The following is a 16,771-nucleotide window of genomic DNA, read 5'->3' on the forward strand; positions in this document are numbered from 1 at the left end:
AACGTCCTTCATACCATGAACAAATAGAGAAGACTAAACAGTGTTGACAACTCGATTCCGTCGAACAGAAGATACTTGTGCCGACTGAAAAATGCCCCACCGTAGTATGACACGAAATTCCGCTCTGTTCAAGTTAAGCCGGCCGCCGTGGCCGAGCGGTTCTAGGCACTTCAGTCCGGAATCGCGCGACCGCTACGGTCGCAGGTTCGAATCCTGCATCGGGCATGGATGCGTGTGATGTCCTTAGGTTAGTTAGGTTTAAGTAGTTCTAAGGGACTGATGATCTCAGATGTTAAGTCTCATAATGCTCAGAGCAATTTGAACCATTTTTGTTCCAGGTACTCCCAAGAAGGATTGAGTAAAGCTGAGTGATAGGCCAGGCTTGGTCAGCCCGTGACCTCCACATGCTGCGTGTGTGAAGTTTGGCACGTCGTAGCCGGCCGTGATGTGACAGAATGTATCGTGAGAATTCTTTAAACACTACGCCACTACTTTAATGCACTGTTGTGGCATTAACAGGTGCATTTTCTGACGACAGGCTTCCAAGGTTCAGTTCAATAATGTCATTGCTGCCGAGATAATCTTTCATCGTGTGAGGAAGGTATTAGTCATTAATGCTGAATTGTTTCCTGGGAAGCCTTGATTTTCCCTGAGCTGAATTCGATATTTTCGTAATGAAAACCCCTTCCAACACATATTTTCCATTGACGTTATCCGTCTGACAGAGATGTTTTCGCCCTCCTTACAGGCGTATTTTGCACTGTCAGTGAAAATAGTTTTCAGAAACCAATTTTGTCGTCAGAGTCTACCACTGCTACAATATCTTGCACTCATCAATGTTCTTCTGGGTGTACAGCCGCATAATCGTACAAAATACCTTAAAATACGTGAATACTTTTGTCCTGAGGAGAGTAGCTGCAACATAGGCGGAACGTCGGTTATTTTAGTATTCTAGCATTTCAAGTATTTTATTCGATGACGTTGCACGTCTAGAATGTTGTTAATGACATCGACACCGACGCTTCAGACTACGTATTTATGTATATGTCTCGTCGACAATCAAGCATCCTTCAGTTTATGGAATTATATTTTGGAGACCACACATCACAATTCTGTTGCATCTTATAAATATTATGCTGCATGACGAAAATAGCATCGTACAGCAAACAAACGTGAACGATAATGCGATGGATCGTTTCAAATTTGTCTGCGTGAATTATATAATGAGTATGGGTGAACGTCGCACCTTGAAGATAGTGTACCGTTTCCTGGTCGGTGTTTCAGTGTGCTGATCTATTGTAGAAATAATTGAAGTATTGCACATTGGAGACCATCATTACCAGATTTCACCGTTTTCTACTGTTTTTGGTGTATACAGCATTTGACAATGCATCAACCTGTGTTCAGTGTATGCCGCCTTTAGAATCTGAAGATGGTCATTGTATGGCGGAAACCACTTATGACTGAGACATAAACATGTGATTGCGTCTATAAATAAACAAAACATTTTTACAAAATAATCAGTCACGCACTCCATAGACAAAATGTTGTTTTTTTCCAAAATTTGTAAATATCTTTAGTTCTACACATTTAATGCTATGTGAGGTCCTGGACACAGACAGCTGTATATTTCAAAAACTTCGCTCGGTTTAAAGAACGGAAAAATGCATGTTCAGTATTTTTAAAAATGCTCTCCGACGATAACAACGTGACCTCTGGAACCAAATTTGAGATCTTAAATTGGAATATCCCATTTTCTTCCTTTTTTGTAGAAGCGGATTCTACGGGAAAAAATACGTAACTTTCGTATTTTACACTTTTGTCGTTGCGCAATAAATGACGCTATAGTGACCTAATCGACAAATGACACATGTGAGTTCCAAAACGGTATTATCTCGAGAAAAATGCATTGTATAAAAACATAAAAACAGATGTGTGTAGCAAATGACTCAGAGTTTTCCAGTTTTCTCCGTATAGCTGTCCCGAAACATTCATTCAGTACTTGACATGATCTCGTGGCGTGCTCATAGTCTCACATTTTTTTAAATGTTATATGTTCCTTCTTGACCAGATTCGAGGGTTGGAACCCCTCCCTCTTTCGCGAAAAAGAACTGCCTGGATTGCTCTCAGGGTTTAAATTTTCTTTACGGAATAGTTCGCAGTCGTCTTCGTCGTTGCCTTCTCTGCCACTCCTCTCTACATGTCATTGTCTTTGCCGCCAGCGCTCGCTACCTGTCTTCACTTTCACTGCCAGTTATCATCTTCGCATCGACATCTCACCCTCGCCACTAATAATCGCCAGCCCCAGCTTCACTGACAGCCTCACATCGCCTGCTCGTCATCGCCGCCTCCTCCATCTGTCGGTCCCTACCACCAGATTCGCCTGACATAGCTTCTTTCATCCCTGCCACATCGGAGACATTTTCATCCTTCACAACTTGACCACAGCTCATCGCCGTGTCCCAACGCCTCTTCGGCTGCCACTCACCTCAGTCATCGGCATTCAGCACTCTCCATCATGCACCACCCTACTACGTCAATCATCTACACTTTTCCATCTCCTGCTCATACTGTCACCCCCCACATCTATCCCTCATTACCTTCTGCACCCTGTGCTGCTGCAGCTGTTCCACATGCAGCTATCTCTGTCCCCAACACCTCTATCTTTTCTGTTTCAGTCACAACTCACCAGCCATCTCTACAACCACTACTGCACGTGTCACCACCTGCCGAGTCACAGTTGCAACACATGATATTATTAGTCTCAACTCATCGAGCCTCACAGCAACGACCAATACAAGTCACGCTGAAGGACCTGCACAGCTCACAGGTAACCTTCAAAGACGTTATATCTCGCCACACTCCCTCCCATATCCATCCTGTCCTCCAACAACATTTAAAAAACGACAAAACGCCAAACCACTGGCATCTCTCCAGCTCCCACACCCAAGGAATTGCAAACTGAGTCTGACGACACTCAACATATGGATACAAGTCCTCCTCATCTAACTTCTTCCTCCACCATCCACACCTTCATCCTCTCCAAACTGACCCAAAGTTCCTTAAACCCAAATCCCTCATCCTCTAATTCAAAAAATACCTACCAATCCTCCACCTCCAGCAAATCATCCCAAGAAAAGACTCCATCTTACTAAAATCACTAGACTCCTACATCCATACTGTCCTCCTCTCCAAAATACGTTTCATTACCTTTGCTCCCAAAGTCCCCTTATACCTCTAACCACCACACCCAGGGCCAAACAACCTCAACCTCTCCGCTGTCCTGCCACCCTCACCACAGAGATCATAAAGATCGATTGTGAGACCATGAATGAAGTAGTGACACCTGAAATTAGCAACCACCTGCATTTAGGAAGTTCAAAATGCATTTTGGATCAATGATAACCTTGGTCCCACTCACCACTTCCACAACTACTCTGAATCCGTAGTCACCATGGATCTTCTCCATAAAGAGGGAGCCCTGTCTACCACTACTGCCACTAGATTGCACCTTCAAAATCACATTCTCAGCCCTGCTGCTGTCAAAAATGTATCTGTTACAATGAGCACCTTACTGCAGACAGTAAAAACCCACCTATCTTTCCACAATGCAAAGTGTCCCAGTTTATTAGATAGTGCCCTAACCTAGCATCACATTTAATACACTCGTCCTCCACAACATCTATCCAATGTCCACACACCGTTCAACAAATCTCCCTTTCTGCCTACTCTATCTTCCATCTCAGCACCCACGCTACCTACACCCACAACCTGGTCCACTTCGTCTTCATCCACCTTCATATTCTTGTTTAAACCTTCTCAGACCTTATCCACAAAACCAGTCTTGTCAACTATAATGGCACGATGGCACTACAAAGTCCTGTAGCATAACATCCTCTGCCTCCCCATTAATAAACATCTTTTAATACATACTCAATCAAAACACAAAAGCCACACATTTATCTTTAACTAAACATTCCTCCAACCATATCATACCATCAGAATCTCTAACTATATCATTTGCAGTTGGCCACAACAAGAACATCCCTGTTTGGCCACAACGCTTAAACAATACTTCCACCAAACACTGTATGCTTGACCTCTTTTTCCAAACCCTAACCATTACCTGTGCCACCATCTACATCTCGCATAGTCACCCCAACCTCTATGACTTTCTCACCATCATAGTTAGTACCTTCTCCACCTTCTGCTACAGATCTCAACATCTGTAGTAGATCCTCCACAGAACTCCAGTGGTGGCATTAAATTACCAACTCCCTGCAAGGTGACAATGTTACCATCCCACACCACACCCATCCTGAAGCTAAATCACCCTTATGTCATCCTGTCACCTCCAGAACTCTCTGGTGGACTCATTGCAGAAGCTCTCAATCTGAGAGGAAGTGATCACCAACCCATATTCCTCAGCATCTCCTATACCCCATCTCATCCACAAGCCCCCCTCCCAATCTCCATCCAAGAGCTATCCAAGATTACTCCCACACCAGCTAGAATGCCTACCAGGAATCCATACACACCCAGATAGTGAACCACCTCCTGTCCTTCTAGGAATCAGACGATATCCTGCCACATCATCGACATTCCTACTAAAACCATATACCCTCAGCACCCCACCCTCCCCCCAAAAGGCTCTACTACTCCTCTGAGAATCCAGTCATATGTACTACTCCTTCATGCAGACTCGACACCAGGATACACCTAAATGCCACCGGCAAGTACAGAGACATATTAGGAATTTATTAAATGCAAAGAATCGCCAGGACTGACGCCATATATTCACCAGAGTCAACGCTGCACTCTCCATTTACTCTTTCAAGTGCTGTAAAGCATTCCATCCACTCACTGGCAATAACCCCAGACCTTACTACCTGCTTCTCCTTGATACTTGTACCTTATCTGACGAGCAGAGCTAACCATTTTGCATCATTTCGGCCTCACATCTTCACCACCAATGAGCCACGTTTTGATCACTCACTTTTCCCTACCATCCATGAAAGTACACTTACCGCTGTCCCACCCCTGGCTCCCAGCTTCCAGCATTTGGACAACATAACACAAACACAATTAAATATACCAATTACTGCAAGCGACATAAAATAAGTAACCAACAAAAAACGCAAACTTCCCCATCACAACTGCATTACTATTCACCGAATAGTAATTCCAGATGAATTCTACTGCTCATTTTGTATTCAGAACAGTTAGTGATTTGTCAGGTGACGCTTTCGTACTACAAAACTTTGTAGACCAAAAACATATACAAATTAATAATCCTTCAATAGTAAATATTTTACGAGTAGCATAAATTAAATAAACTTTTAGCATATGTCGCAGTATACCTGATCCAAGCAAAATCTGATTTCACCGTACTTCTTTGAAACTTCAGAAGCGGCATAGCAACGAATCAATTTCTGATCAATGATATTTAATTTTGCTACATAGTTTATCCCTTCACCATACAGATGGAGCGAAATTTTCATGAAAGAGCTTTGCTTTCATGCTTCAAGGCTTCCTATCCTCCAAAGCTACATGGGCATTGCTTGTGGTTCTCCCGTATTTGAATAAACGGTCACAGAGCCTATCTCCGCTTTTAAACATCTAAAATATATTTGGTTTTAGTTTAAGAGAATGTTAATATCATCAGATCCAATGAATGGGCAAATCTACATTGTCCAATCAGATTAATGTAACAATCTTGCAAAAACCTGAATAACCAGTTTGCAGAACTGACCGCAGCGAGACGTGCAAGAAGAGAATCACTGAGGTTTCAGGTTGAGGATCCAACAGCCCGATCGAGGAGATGCCACAGGCTCATCCTGGTACTCTTCTAATCATGTGCGTACACTGCGATCTGTGTGACTCAGGCATTCTGTTGCTTGCAGATACCATCGTGCCGTGGAAAAACAAACTACATGTGAGGATGGACATGGTTCCCAAGGGAAGATGCTTTCTTGGCTAATCTATTGCACATTCCATAATGACAAAATCACCCAGAGAACGCTATGAAATCATTCCCCATATCATAACGCTCCCTCCTCCAGCCTGGACCCTTACGACAGTTGTTGCGGGGTGTTTACGTTAGATGTTTCACGCTGTAGACGCACACGGCCATCTGTGCGGTGGAGTGCCAAATGTGATTCATCTGCAAACACCCGCCGCCACTCAGTGGACGTCCAGTGCGGACCTGGCGAATGATTCAAGCTCTCGTCGCTGATGAACTGCAGTTAGCATACGTGCATGAACCAGGCGCCTGCTGCAGAGGCCCATATGCTGCCACGTTCGCTGAACGGCCTTTGAAGAGCCGCTGTCGGTAATCCCTTGATTCGTCTGTGCAGGCTACTGCTCAACAGTTACCCATCTATTCGCCTGTACACATCTTCACAGCCGACATTCACCAATGCCATCCGTAGCCCGTAATTCACCACAGTTGCCTCGGCGCCCGTTCTGGACAGCTTTATTTTGCCATGCACGGTTCACTTGAACCACGTCAGCACCTTAACAGTTTAGCGGTTCCGGAAATGCTCCCATCCTTGGCTCGAAAGTCAATCACCATGTCCATTAGAACGTTACATAATTCACTCTGTTTCCGCTTTACGACACGACTGCACTGTATTCCGCCTCCCCCGACACGTTTAATACATCCTTTACTGTTAGTGCTGCCATCTGCCTGTGAGTGGTTGGTACACATTGACTCCGAACATGGTCAGTGGTCACATTAATGATGCTGGACCCTGTATATAAACATTTCTGCGTGATACTTCTTCCAGTTCATACCGGTGCTGGTACAGATACCAGTATGTATCATATGAAGAAACAAGGATTCTTGTTTGCAATGTTAAAATTCTTTATTATATCCCAATGGTGCATTTCACATTTATTTAGTCATCTTCGGATTGGCAGATGCTTGGTAGCGATTGGCACATGGGATACAAAGCATAAAATGTGAATTACAACTAATTCCTCCCGAACAGGCAATGAAGACTCAACGGTACCGACCGGCCGTCGTGTCATCCTTAGACCACAGGCGTCACTGGATACGGATATGGAGGGGCATGTGGTCAGCACATCACTTTCCCGGCCGTTGTCAGTTTCCGAGACCGGAACCGCTACTTCTCAATCAAGTAGCTCCTCAATTGGCCCCACAAGGCCTGAGTGTACCCCGCTTGCCAACTGCGCTCGGCAGACTGGATGGTAACCCATGCAAGTGCTAGCCCAGCCCGACAGCGCAGAACTTCGGTGATCTGACGGGAACCGGTGTTACCACAGCGGCAAGGCCGTTGGCGCGCATAAAATGTGCCAGCGGGTAAATGCCCCTTGTCAAAAGTTTAAAAATACTGAGCAGTGTCCTTATGGCATGTGGTGCAGTCCAGTGCAAACTAAACGGGATCAGGCCTACAGTGAAGCTTTACATCATAAACGTGCCAGAGGTGTAGTGCTTACACTGGTTGCACACATCACACTGGATATGGAAACGTACAGTGTCCCTAAGACTAATGCACACAGCTCTCGACAGATGGCGCCTGCAGGTTTTGAGCTACTGTAGTTGTCAATTGGTTAATCTTGTAACACTAACGGACCATGACAGTTATTATCGATGACTGGCACTCTAAAAAACTGCTGATAAAATGCCTATATTAGTAGTCAGAACAAGTAGATGAATAAAAATTAAAAACAATGGTGCATAAAAAATACATTGCTATCAGGAGAAAGCAAAAAAGTAGATAGAAGAGCTCCGAATACCAGTTTTGAGTGTCCCAAGCAGCATTAAGTCAACGATTTTTTAGAACGCTAGTTATCTATAATAACTGTTATGGTTTTTTATTGTGAATAGATTTAACAATTGAACACTGTTGTGTTTATCACAAATAATCCATCACAATTTGAGAAGAATAAAAATGTACTATCTACTACACTAGACGGACGAACGGCTTTTATTATCCATTGTTACGGCCGCAGTGGTTCAGAGAGGCGTTCAATATGCTGCAATATAAATTTTCGACATTTGCCTAGTAACATAAAATGACTGACAGGTAGCGAAGCAAGGGTTAAATCTAATTTAAAATCATTGCTCCTGCACAACTCCTTCTATTCTCTTGACTATTTTACATTTAAAAGCTTGTAGACGGTTAAAAAATTCCTTGTTTTTAAATGTAGTTTCATGAACAGCAATAAAATTACAATATGTTCATTAATGTTAATACTAAATAAGTATCCTGTATATTGACTCGATCCACATCATTTCGATAAAAGAATCGCTCAATTAATCTATGGGAGATGTAACCATGTACCTGACTATGCTGCTGTGTATACTCGCGCCTTCGCCTCCAACCAGACTGTGAACTACAGTGCAAACACAACGTAAAGTGGAGGGGACATAACAACAGTAAGCAGAATTTTTTGACTCTACTGCCTCCGTAAGTACGATTTACTCTCATAAATCCCTGTTTTTAACTTTAATAGTGCTTTTTCGAAAATCCAAATTTTATCAGTAGCAAAAAGACACAACGTAACCTACGTTGTACTTGGTCTCTTGCTGTGGAAAGGCATCTGTTCTCTTCACTAACACCACTGTAAACATGACGGAGGCGTACTGCATCTCCTGGTTGCACACAGCGCGATTTACGCAACCGGAACATACACTACACGTCCAGCATGTTTATGATGTAAACATAAACTCTAGGCCTGTTTCCGTTTGCATTAGATTGCGCCACATAACGTAACAAGATGACCGCACAGTGCTTTTAAAGCTTTGATGAGGGGCATCTACCTGCTGGGATATTTTGTGCGCCGTATCTCATATACCCATCGCTACCAAGCATCAGCCAATCGAAAGACGCCTAAATAAACATGAAACGCATCAATGGGAAATAATAAAAAATTTTAACACTGAAACCAAGACAGTTTGTTCCTTCATTTCTGTGTAAATCGTACAGTAATCCAACTGCACAGAAGTCACTCACCCCTCCCCCTCCCCTCCACTCATACACAAAAAACAAGAGAGGGCACATTATCCCGCGTGACAGTCTTGAAAATGACCTCAAGTTGGCGAAGTAAGGAGTCCACAAGTTGTGTTGATGTGCCACATCCAGAGGAAGCCACTCATTGAGTTGTAGACCCGTTTGTAAGGAATCTCATAGCTACATTTCACCTGCAATTCCAAATACTTCCAAACTTTTTCTGTGGAACTGAAGTTTAGCTTCGGAGTGAAAGTGTGATGGGGTGCCTTAGTGTTCATCAAACAAGGCACATAAGCTGCTCAATCAGAACAACATGACCACAAAACTACTATCGATATAAACCCGTGCAGGCGATAGCTGCGTCTCCATGACCGCTAGATAGACACGCAGACACATACATGCCGTATCAGTGAGGTTGTTGTTCGCGTTACAGTGTGGAAGACGCGCCATCTATCTCAGTTTGACCGAGGGCTGATTGTGATGGCCCATAGGGTAGGCATTAGCATTTCGGAAACTACATGACTTCTCGAGTGTATGAGTGCTGTGTTGAGGGACTTCAACACGTGGCGAAACCAAGGTGAAACCACATTCAGACGTCGTGCGGTTGGGCGGCCACCCCTCATTACAGATGTCGGATGTCGTAGGCTGGACAGACTGGTAAAACAGGAAAGACAGCGAACTGTGGCCGAACTAAGATCATACTGTAATGCTGGGTAGAGTACAAATGTGTCTGAACACACAGAGTGCCGAACACTTCAAACGATGGACATCCGCAGCCCAGACCCACGCAAGTGCCAGTGTTAACACCGTGACACTGTAACTACGACTAAAATGATCATGTGACCATCTGCATTGGGCGTTAGCGCAGTGGCAGAGCATTGCATGGCCTCATTAATCCCGATACCTTCTTCATCATGCTGATGGGCGCGAATGCGTCGTCTTCCAGCGGAACAGCTCGTTGACACCTGTATTTTGAGAGGGAGACAAGCTGGTGGCGGCTCCATTGTGCTCTGGAAAATATTCACGTGGGCTTCCATGGGCCCAGTGTAGCTCGTGCAGGGCACCATAATGGCCAAGGAGTACCGTACACTGCTTTTAGAACACGTACACCCCTTCATGGCGGTCATGTCGCCCGATGTCAGTGGCATTTTCCAATAAGATAAGGCACCATTCGCAAGGACTCTGATGGACTGGTTTGAGGAACACAGTGGTGAGTTCCAGTTGATGTGCCGGCTCCCCAACTCACCAAATCAGTACTTGATCGATCTAGCATGTGATTGAACGTAGCATCAGAGCTCATCTCCCTCCTTCCGGGAATTTAAGGGAATTAAATGACTTGTGTCTGCAGATGCGGTGCCAACTCCCTCCAGCGACCTGCGAAGGCCTCATTGCTTCCATGTCATGACGCGTTGCTCCTGTTATCCGTGACAAATATTGACATAACGAGTATTAAGTAGGTGGGTTGTCCACAGTATACTCATCAGATGTACAACAAAAGGCTACGCTTGGTTACCAAGTAGGCTGAAACAAACATTACGTTTCGTATTTCCCGTAACCTTAAATACTAAGCTCCAGTTGTGACACGTAAAATCCTCTAAAATATCGCAGAGCCACATAAGGCCCGGAGTACACTGCAAGTTTAACTCCTCATCTGGCCGTCGATGCACTTGACGCTTTGCATCATTTGCAAAAGAGACATAATCAAGACCATTAGGATAACATTACACGCTTCCAGGTCCAGTTTCTATACTGTCTGTGCTGTGGGAAGGCACTCAACTTCACGTCAGTTTTGAGTAATAGCTTTCTGCGAGATGTCCAGTAGTAAATGTCTATTGCACGTAGTTCCCTTCGCAGAGTTCGCTCGGAAATGGTTGAGATGGACTTGTATTCATTGACAGCATGCTATTGTATGGGGATAATTTGTTGGGCTGTAAATTATACACAATGGCTCTCGTGGCCTACACTGATGATGCCAGACTCAGCTTTTCTTTCTCGTGCCCCTCAGTAATTGAAAATGAAATTGCCCATCATGTTACTAACAAGTAAGACAGTTAATCATTAGGCATTGTCCAAGTCAGAAATACGTGAAATGGAAACCTGCGACTACAATATCTCAGTTTTCAACGATGAAACTTTATTGTATAAAATGTTCACAAAACTCAAGACTGGGGAACCAACTATTTCAGTAAGTGGTTTAAAGCGACTTGAGCATCCAGTATAGCGGCCGGAAAGGCAGCTATATAAAATTTTATTAAGTAAAATCTGTTCTAAAACAGTGACTAAATTCATTGTTAATCATCATAGGAAAATAAAGCGCAGACTAACTCTCATCTTATTAGAGTCATACTGAGACACAACTCTATGTTCTAAGTGCCGATTCACAGTAAAAACTATCAGAGTCCCTCGCAGGTAAAACTGAGACAAAGTCCAACTTAAATGATGAAAGAGTCCGAAGCCCACATCACACGAGAATCACATGTCCGGACGGTCACCTGACAGAAAATAATAAGACACATGACTAGGCCTTGAGCTTAATGAGTCCAGTTTCTGGACATACCGTAAAACTTTTCTCGTCCTAAAGCGTGTGTGGCTGGAATCACCACTCAGCCTGACGTAGATCTTAATCACATGTCCGGACGGTCACCTGACAGAAAATAATAAGACACATGACTAGGCCTTGAGCTTAATGAGTCCAGTTTCTGGACATACCGTAAAACTTTTCTCGTCCTAAAGCGTGTGTGGCTGGAATCACCACTCAGCCTGACGTAGATCTTAATCACATGTCCGGACGATCACCTGACAGAAAATAATAACACACATGACTAGGCCTTGAGCTTAATGAGTCCAGTTTCTGGACATACCGTAAGACTTTTCTCGTCCTAAAGCGTGTGTGGCTGGAATCACCACTCAGCCTGACGTAGATCTTAATCACATGTCCGGACGGTCACCTGACAGAAAATAATAAGACACATGACTAGGCCTTGAGCTAAATGAGTCCAGTTTCTGGACATACCGTCAAACTTTTCTCGTCCTAAAGCGTGTGTGGCTGGAATCACCACTCAGCCTGAAATAGATCTTTATCACATGTCCGGACGGTCACCTGACAGAAAATAATAAGACACATGACTAGGCCTTGAGCTTAATGAGTCCAGTTTCTGGACATACCGTAAAACTTTTCTCGTCCTAAAGCATGTGTGGCTGGAATCACTACTCAGCCTGACGTAGATCTTAATCACATGTCCGGACGGTCACCTGACAGAAAATAATAAGACACATGACTAGGCCTTGAGCTTAATGAGTCCAGTTTCTGGACATACCGTAAAACTTTTCTCGTCCTAAAGCGTGTGTGGCTGGAATCACCACTCAGCCTGACGTAGATCTTAATCACATGTCCGGACGGTCACCTGACAGAAAATAATAAGACACATGACTAGGCCTTGAGCTTAATGAGTCCAGTTTCTGGACATACCGTAAAACTTTTCTCGTCCTAAAGCGTGTGTGGCTGGAATCACCACTCAGCCTGACGTAGATCTTAATCACATGTCCGGACGATCACCTGACAGAAAATAATAACACACATGACTAGGCCTTGAGCTTAATGAGTCCAGTTTCTGGACATACCGTAAGACTTTTCTCGTCCTAAAGCGTGTGTGGCTGGAATCACCACTCAGCCTGACGTAGATCTTAATCACATGTCCGGACGGTCACCTGACAGAAAATAATAAGACACATGACTAGGCCTTGAGCTAAATGAGTCCAGTTTCTGGACATACCGTAAAACTTTTCTCGTCCTAAAGCGTGTGTGGCTGGAATCACCACTCAGCCTGAAATAGATCTTTATCACATGTCCGGACGGTCACCTGACAGAAAATAATAAGACACATGACTAGGCCTTGAGCTTAATGAGTCCAGTTTCTGGACATACCGTAAAACTTTTCTCGTCCTAAAGCATGTGTGGCTGGAATCACTACTCAGCCTGACGTAGATCTTAATCACATGTCCGGACGGTCACCTGACAGAAAATAATAAGACACATGACTAGGCCTTGAGCTTAATGAGTCCAGTTTCTGGACATACCGTAAAACTTTTCTCGTCCTAAAGCGTGTGTGGCTGGAATCACCACTCAGCCTGACGTAGATCTTAATCACATGTCCGGACGGTCACCTGACAGAAAATAATAAGACACATGACTAGGCCTTGAGCTTAATGAGTCCAGTTTCTGGACATACCGTCAAACTTTTCTCGTCCTAAAGCGTGTGTGGCTGGAATCACCACTCAGCCTGACGTAGATCTTAATCACATGTCCGGACGGTCACCTGACAGAAAATAATAAGACACATGACTAGACCTTGAGCTTAATGAGTCCAGTTTCTGGACATACCGTAAAACTTTTCTCGTCCTAAAGCGTGTGTGGCTGGAATCACCACTCAGCCTGACGTAGATCTTAATCACATGTCCGAACGGTCACCTGACAGAAAATAATAAGACACATGACTAGGCCTTGAGCTTAATGAGTCCAGTTTCTGGACATACCGTAAAACTTTTCTTGTCCTAAAGCGTGTGTGGCTGGAATCACCACTCAGCCTGACGTAGATCTTAATCACATGTCCGGACGGTCACCTGACAGAAAATAATAAGACACATGACTAGGCCTTGAGCTTAATGAGTCCAGTTTCTGGACATACCGTAAAACTTTTCTCGTCCTAAAGCGTGTGTGGCTGGAATCACCACTCAGCCTGACGTAGATCTTAATCACATGTCCGGACGGTCACCTAACAGAAAATAATAAGACACATGACTAGGCCTTGAGCTTAATGAGTCCAGTTTCTGGACATACCGTAAAACTTTTCTCGTCCTAAAGCGTGTGTGGCTGGAATCACCACTCAGCCTGACGTAGATCTTAATCACATGTCCGGACGGTCACCTGACAGAAAATAATAACACACATGACTAGGCCTTGAGCTTAATGAGTCCAGTTTCTGGACATACCGTAAAACTTTTCTCGTCCTAAAGCGTGTGTGGCTGGAATCACCACTCAGCCTGACGTAGATCTTAATCACATGTCCGGACGGTCACCTGACAGAAAATAATAAGACACATGACTAGGCCTTGAGCTTAATGAGTCCAGTTTCTGGACATACCGTAAAACTTTTCTCGTCCTAAAGCGTGTGTGGCTGGAATCACCACTCAGCCTGACGTAGATCTTAATCACATGTCCGGACGGTCACCTGACAGAAAATAATAACACACATGACTAGGCCTTGTGCTTAATGAGTCCAGTTTCTGGACATACCGTAAAACTTTTCTCGTCCTAAAGCGTGTGTGGCTGGAATCACCACTCAGCCTGACGTAGATCTTAATCACATGTCCGGACGGTCACCTGACAGAAAATAATAAGACACATGACTAGGCCTTGAGCTTAATGAGTCCAGTTTCTGGACATACCGTAAAACTTTTCTCGTCCTAAAGCGTGTGTGGCTGGAATCACCACTCAGCCTGACGTAGATCTTAATCACATGTCCGGACAGTCACCTGACAGAAAATAATAAGACACATGACTAGGCCTTGAGCTTAATGAGTCCAGTTTCTGGACATACCGTAAAACTTTTCTCGTCCTAAAGCGTGTGTGGCTGGAATCACCACTCAGCCTGACGTAGATCTTAATCACATGTCCGGACGGTCACCTGACAGAAAATAATAACACACATGACTAGGCCTTGAGCTTAATGGGTCCAGTTTCTGGACATACCGTAAAACTTTTCTCGTCCTAAAGCGTGTGTGGCTGGAATCACCACTCAGCCTGACGTAGATCTTAATCACATGTCCGGACGGTCACCTGACAGAAAATAATAAGACACATGACTAGGCCTTGAGCTTAAGGAGTCCAGTTTCTGGACATACCGTAAAACTTTTCTCGTCCTAAAGCGTGTGTGGCTGGAATCACCACTCAGCCTGACGTAGATCTTAATCACATGTCCGGACGGTCACCTGACAGAAAATAATAAGACACATGACTAGGCCTTGAGCTTAATGAGTCCAGTTTCTGGACATACCGTCAAACTTTTCTCGTCCTAAAGCGTGTGTGGCTGGAATCACCACTCAGCCTGACGTAGATCTTGCTTCAACTACACCACACTGAACGCTCTCCGAGCTGCACAGGTCCCGCTCCAACCAAGTCGCACCGAACTCTCGCCACATCATGGTGGTCGTCACCCTTATGCAGCCTCGGTTCACCCCCTCAGCGAAATTGCCCTAAGCATCACTCAATGAGGTTCGCTTTTTCATCTGCTTCACTTACATCTTTTGATACAGAGTACTTATGAATGATCTGCTGCGCTATTAGCTGCGCCCTGAAATTCTTTTCTAAAATAATACGTTATATTAAAATGTGTGTGTAATGATTTGGCCAATAATTAAAGCTGAATGATTACAAACTTCATTTCAAAAAGAGTTCTTTCTCTTTGAGCTGTTGAAAATTATTAGACTTACTAATTTGGCATCGTTTACTTTCAGACTTTTACTGGTCTTCTTGTTACATTACTCAGAATTTATAGATGTGTAATAGTTCAGTAGTTATCGACGAAACCATTCAAAATTATAAAGAAACAATGTAAATTACAAATCCTAAGAACTAACGATTGTAAATTGTGTGTTACGACCTCTAGCAAGGCACACTGCCTCGCTGTATGTGTACTTGTTCTTCGGTAGATTTCATATCGATTGTGAATTAAAGTCCAATTACAATTTTTCTCAACGCTGAATTAATTATATTATAAATTGTGTGACTGCACCACTCGATGCACCTCGTCTAGACTTAAATTTATTGTCTGATCTTCACTGCACACTAATTTGTAAAGAGATTATTGTAGTTTTACTGACTGACGCTTACAGGAAAACTTCTCGATGCTGTATCTTTGTATATACAAAGTTTACAAATAATAACTGCGCACTAGCGGAATCGTGGAGCTGCTCTCTCTCATATGACCTACAGTTCTTCATTACGTGGTGAACTATTTGCTTTATATGAGTACAGTGACGAACAATAGTTAGCTGCAATTGTGCGGCTGAGCTGACGTCACGTCCAAATATTTCAAACTTTGACAGAAACGTGTGGCCCAGTCAAAGGATTGCATTCAACAGACACACACACACACACACACACACACACACACACACACACACACACACGCACTCAAGCCCAACCCGCACCGCGGCTAACCTCTGCGTCATAGTGTGTGCTTCAATCAAACGCCTTTCGCAACTAAACCCTCTCCATTTTACATACAAATGTTCTGTCGTATCACAATACCTCCGCTTACCTTATCGTTAATGCAGAGAGCAAGATAAGGAAAGCAGCACCAAGAATTACAACATCCACAAAAATTCTCATGTAATAGTCTGCAACTAACGTATCAATAAATAAACATAAACAACATACTTACGAAAGTTACCGGGTTTAGATCGTCCATTTTTTCCACTTATCTTCATATAAACACATTTCTTCAGTTTTAGAATGGGTGAATAAATATTTTCAATTGTTGGAGGAAAGATCAGTTTGAAAGCTGAATATTCATTTATAATGCGAGAAGTGGCACATCTTGCTGGTACTAGAGTCAAATGAACTAGATTACTTGGTGTCTTTCGTTCAGTTGATTTATCCTTTCACATAGTTACACTGCTCACCTTTTACTGATTTGGTGAATCAAATGGCTCTGAGCACTATGGGACTCAACTTCTCAGGTCATTAGTCCCCTAGAAATTAGAACTACTTAAACCTAACTAACCTAAGGACA

The sequence above is a fragment of the Schistocerca serialis genome, chromosome 9, assembly GCF_023864345.2.
Source record: "Schistocerca serialis cubense isolate TAMUIC-IGC-003099 chromosome 9, iqSchSeri2.2, whole genome shotgun sequence".
Lineage (NCBI taxonomy): Eukaryota > Metazoa > Arthropoda > Insecta > Orthoptera > Acrididae > Schistocerca > Schistocerca serialis.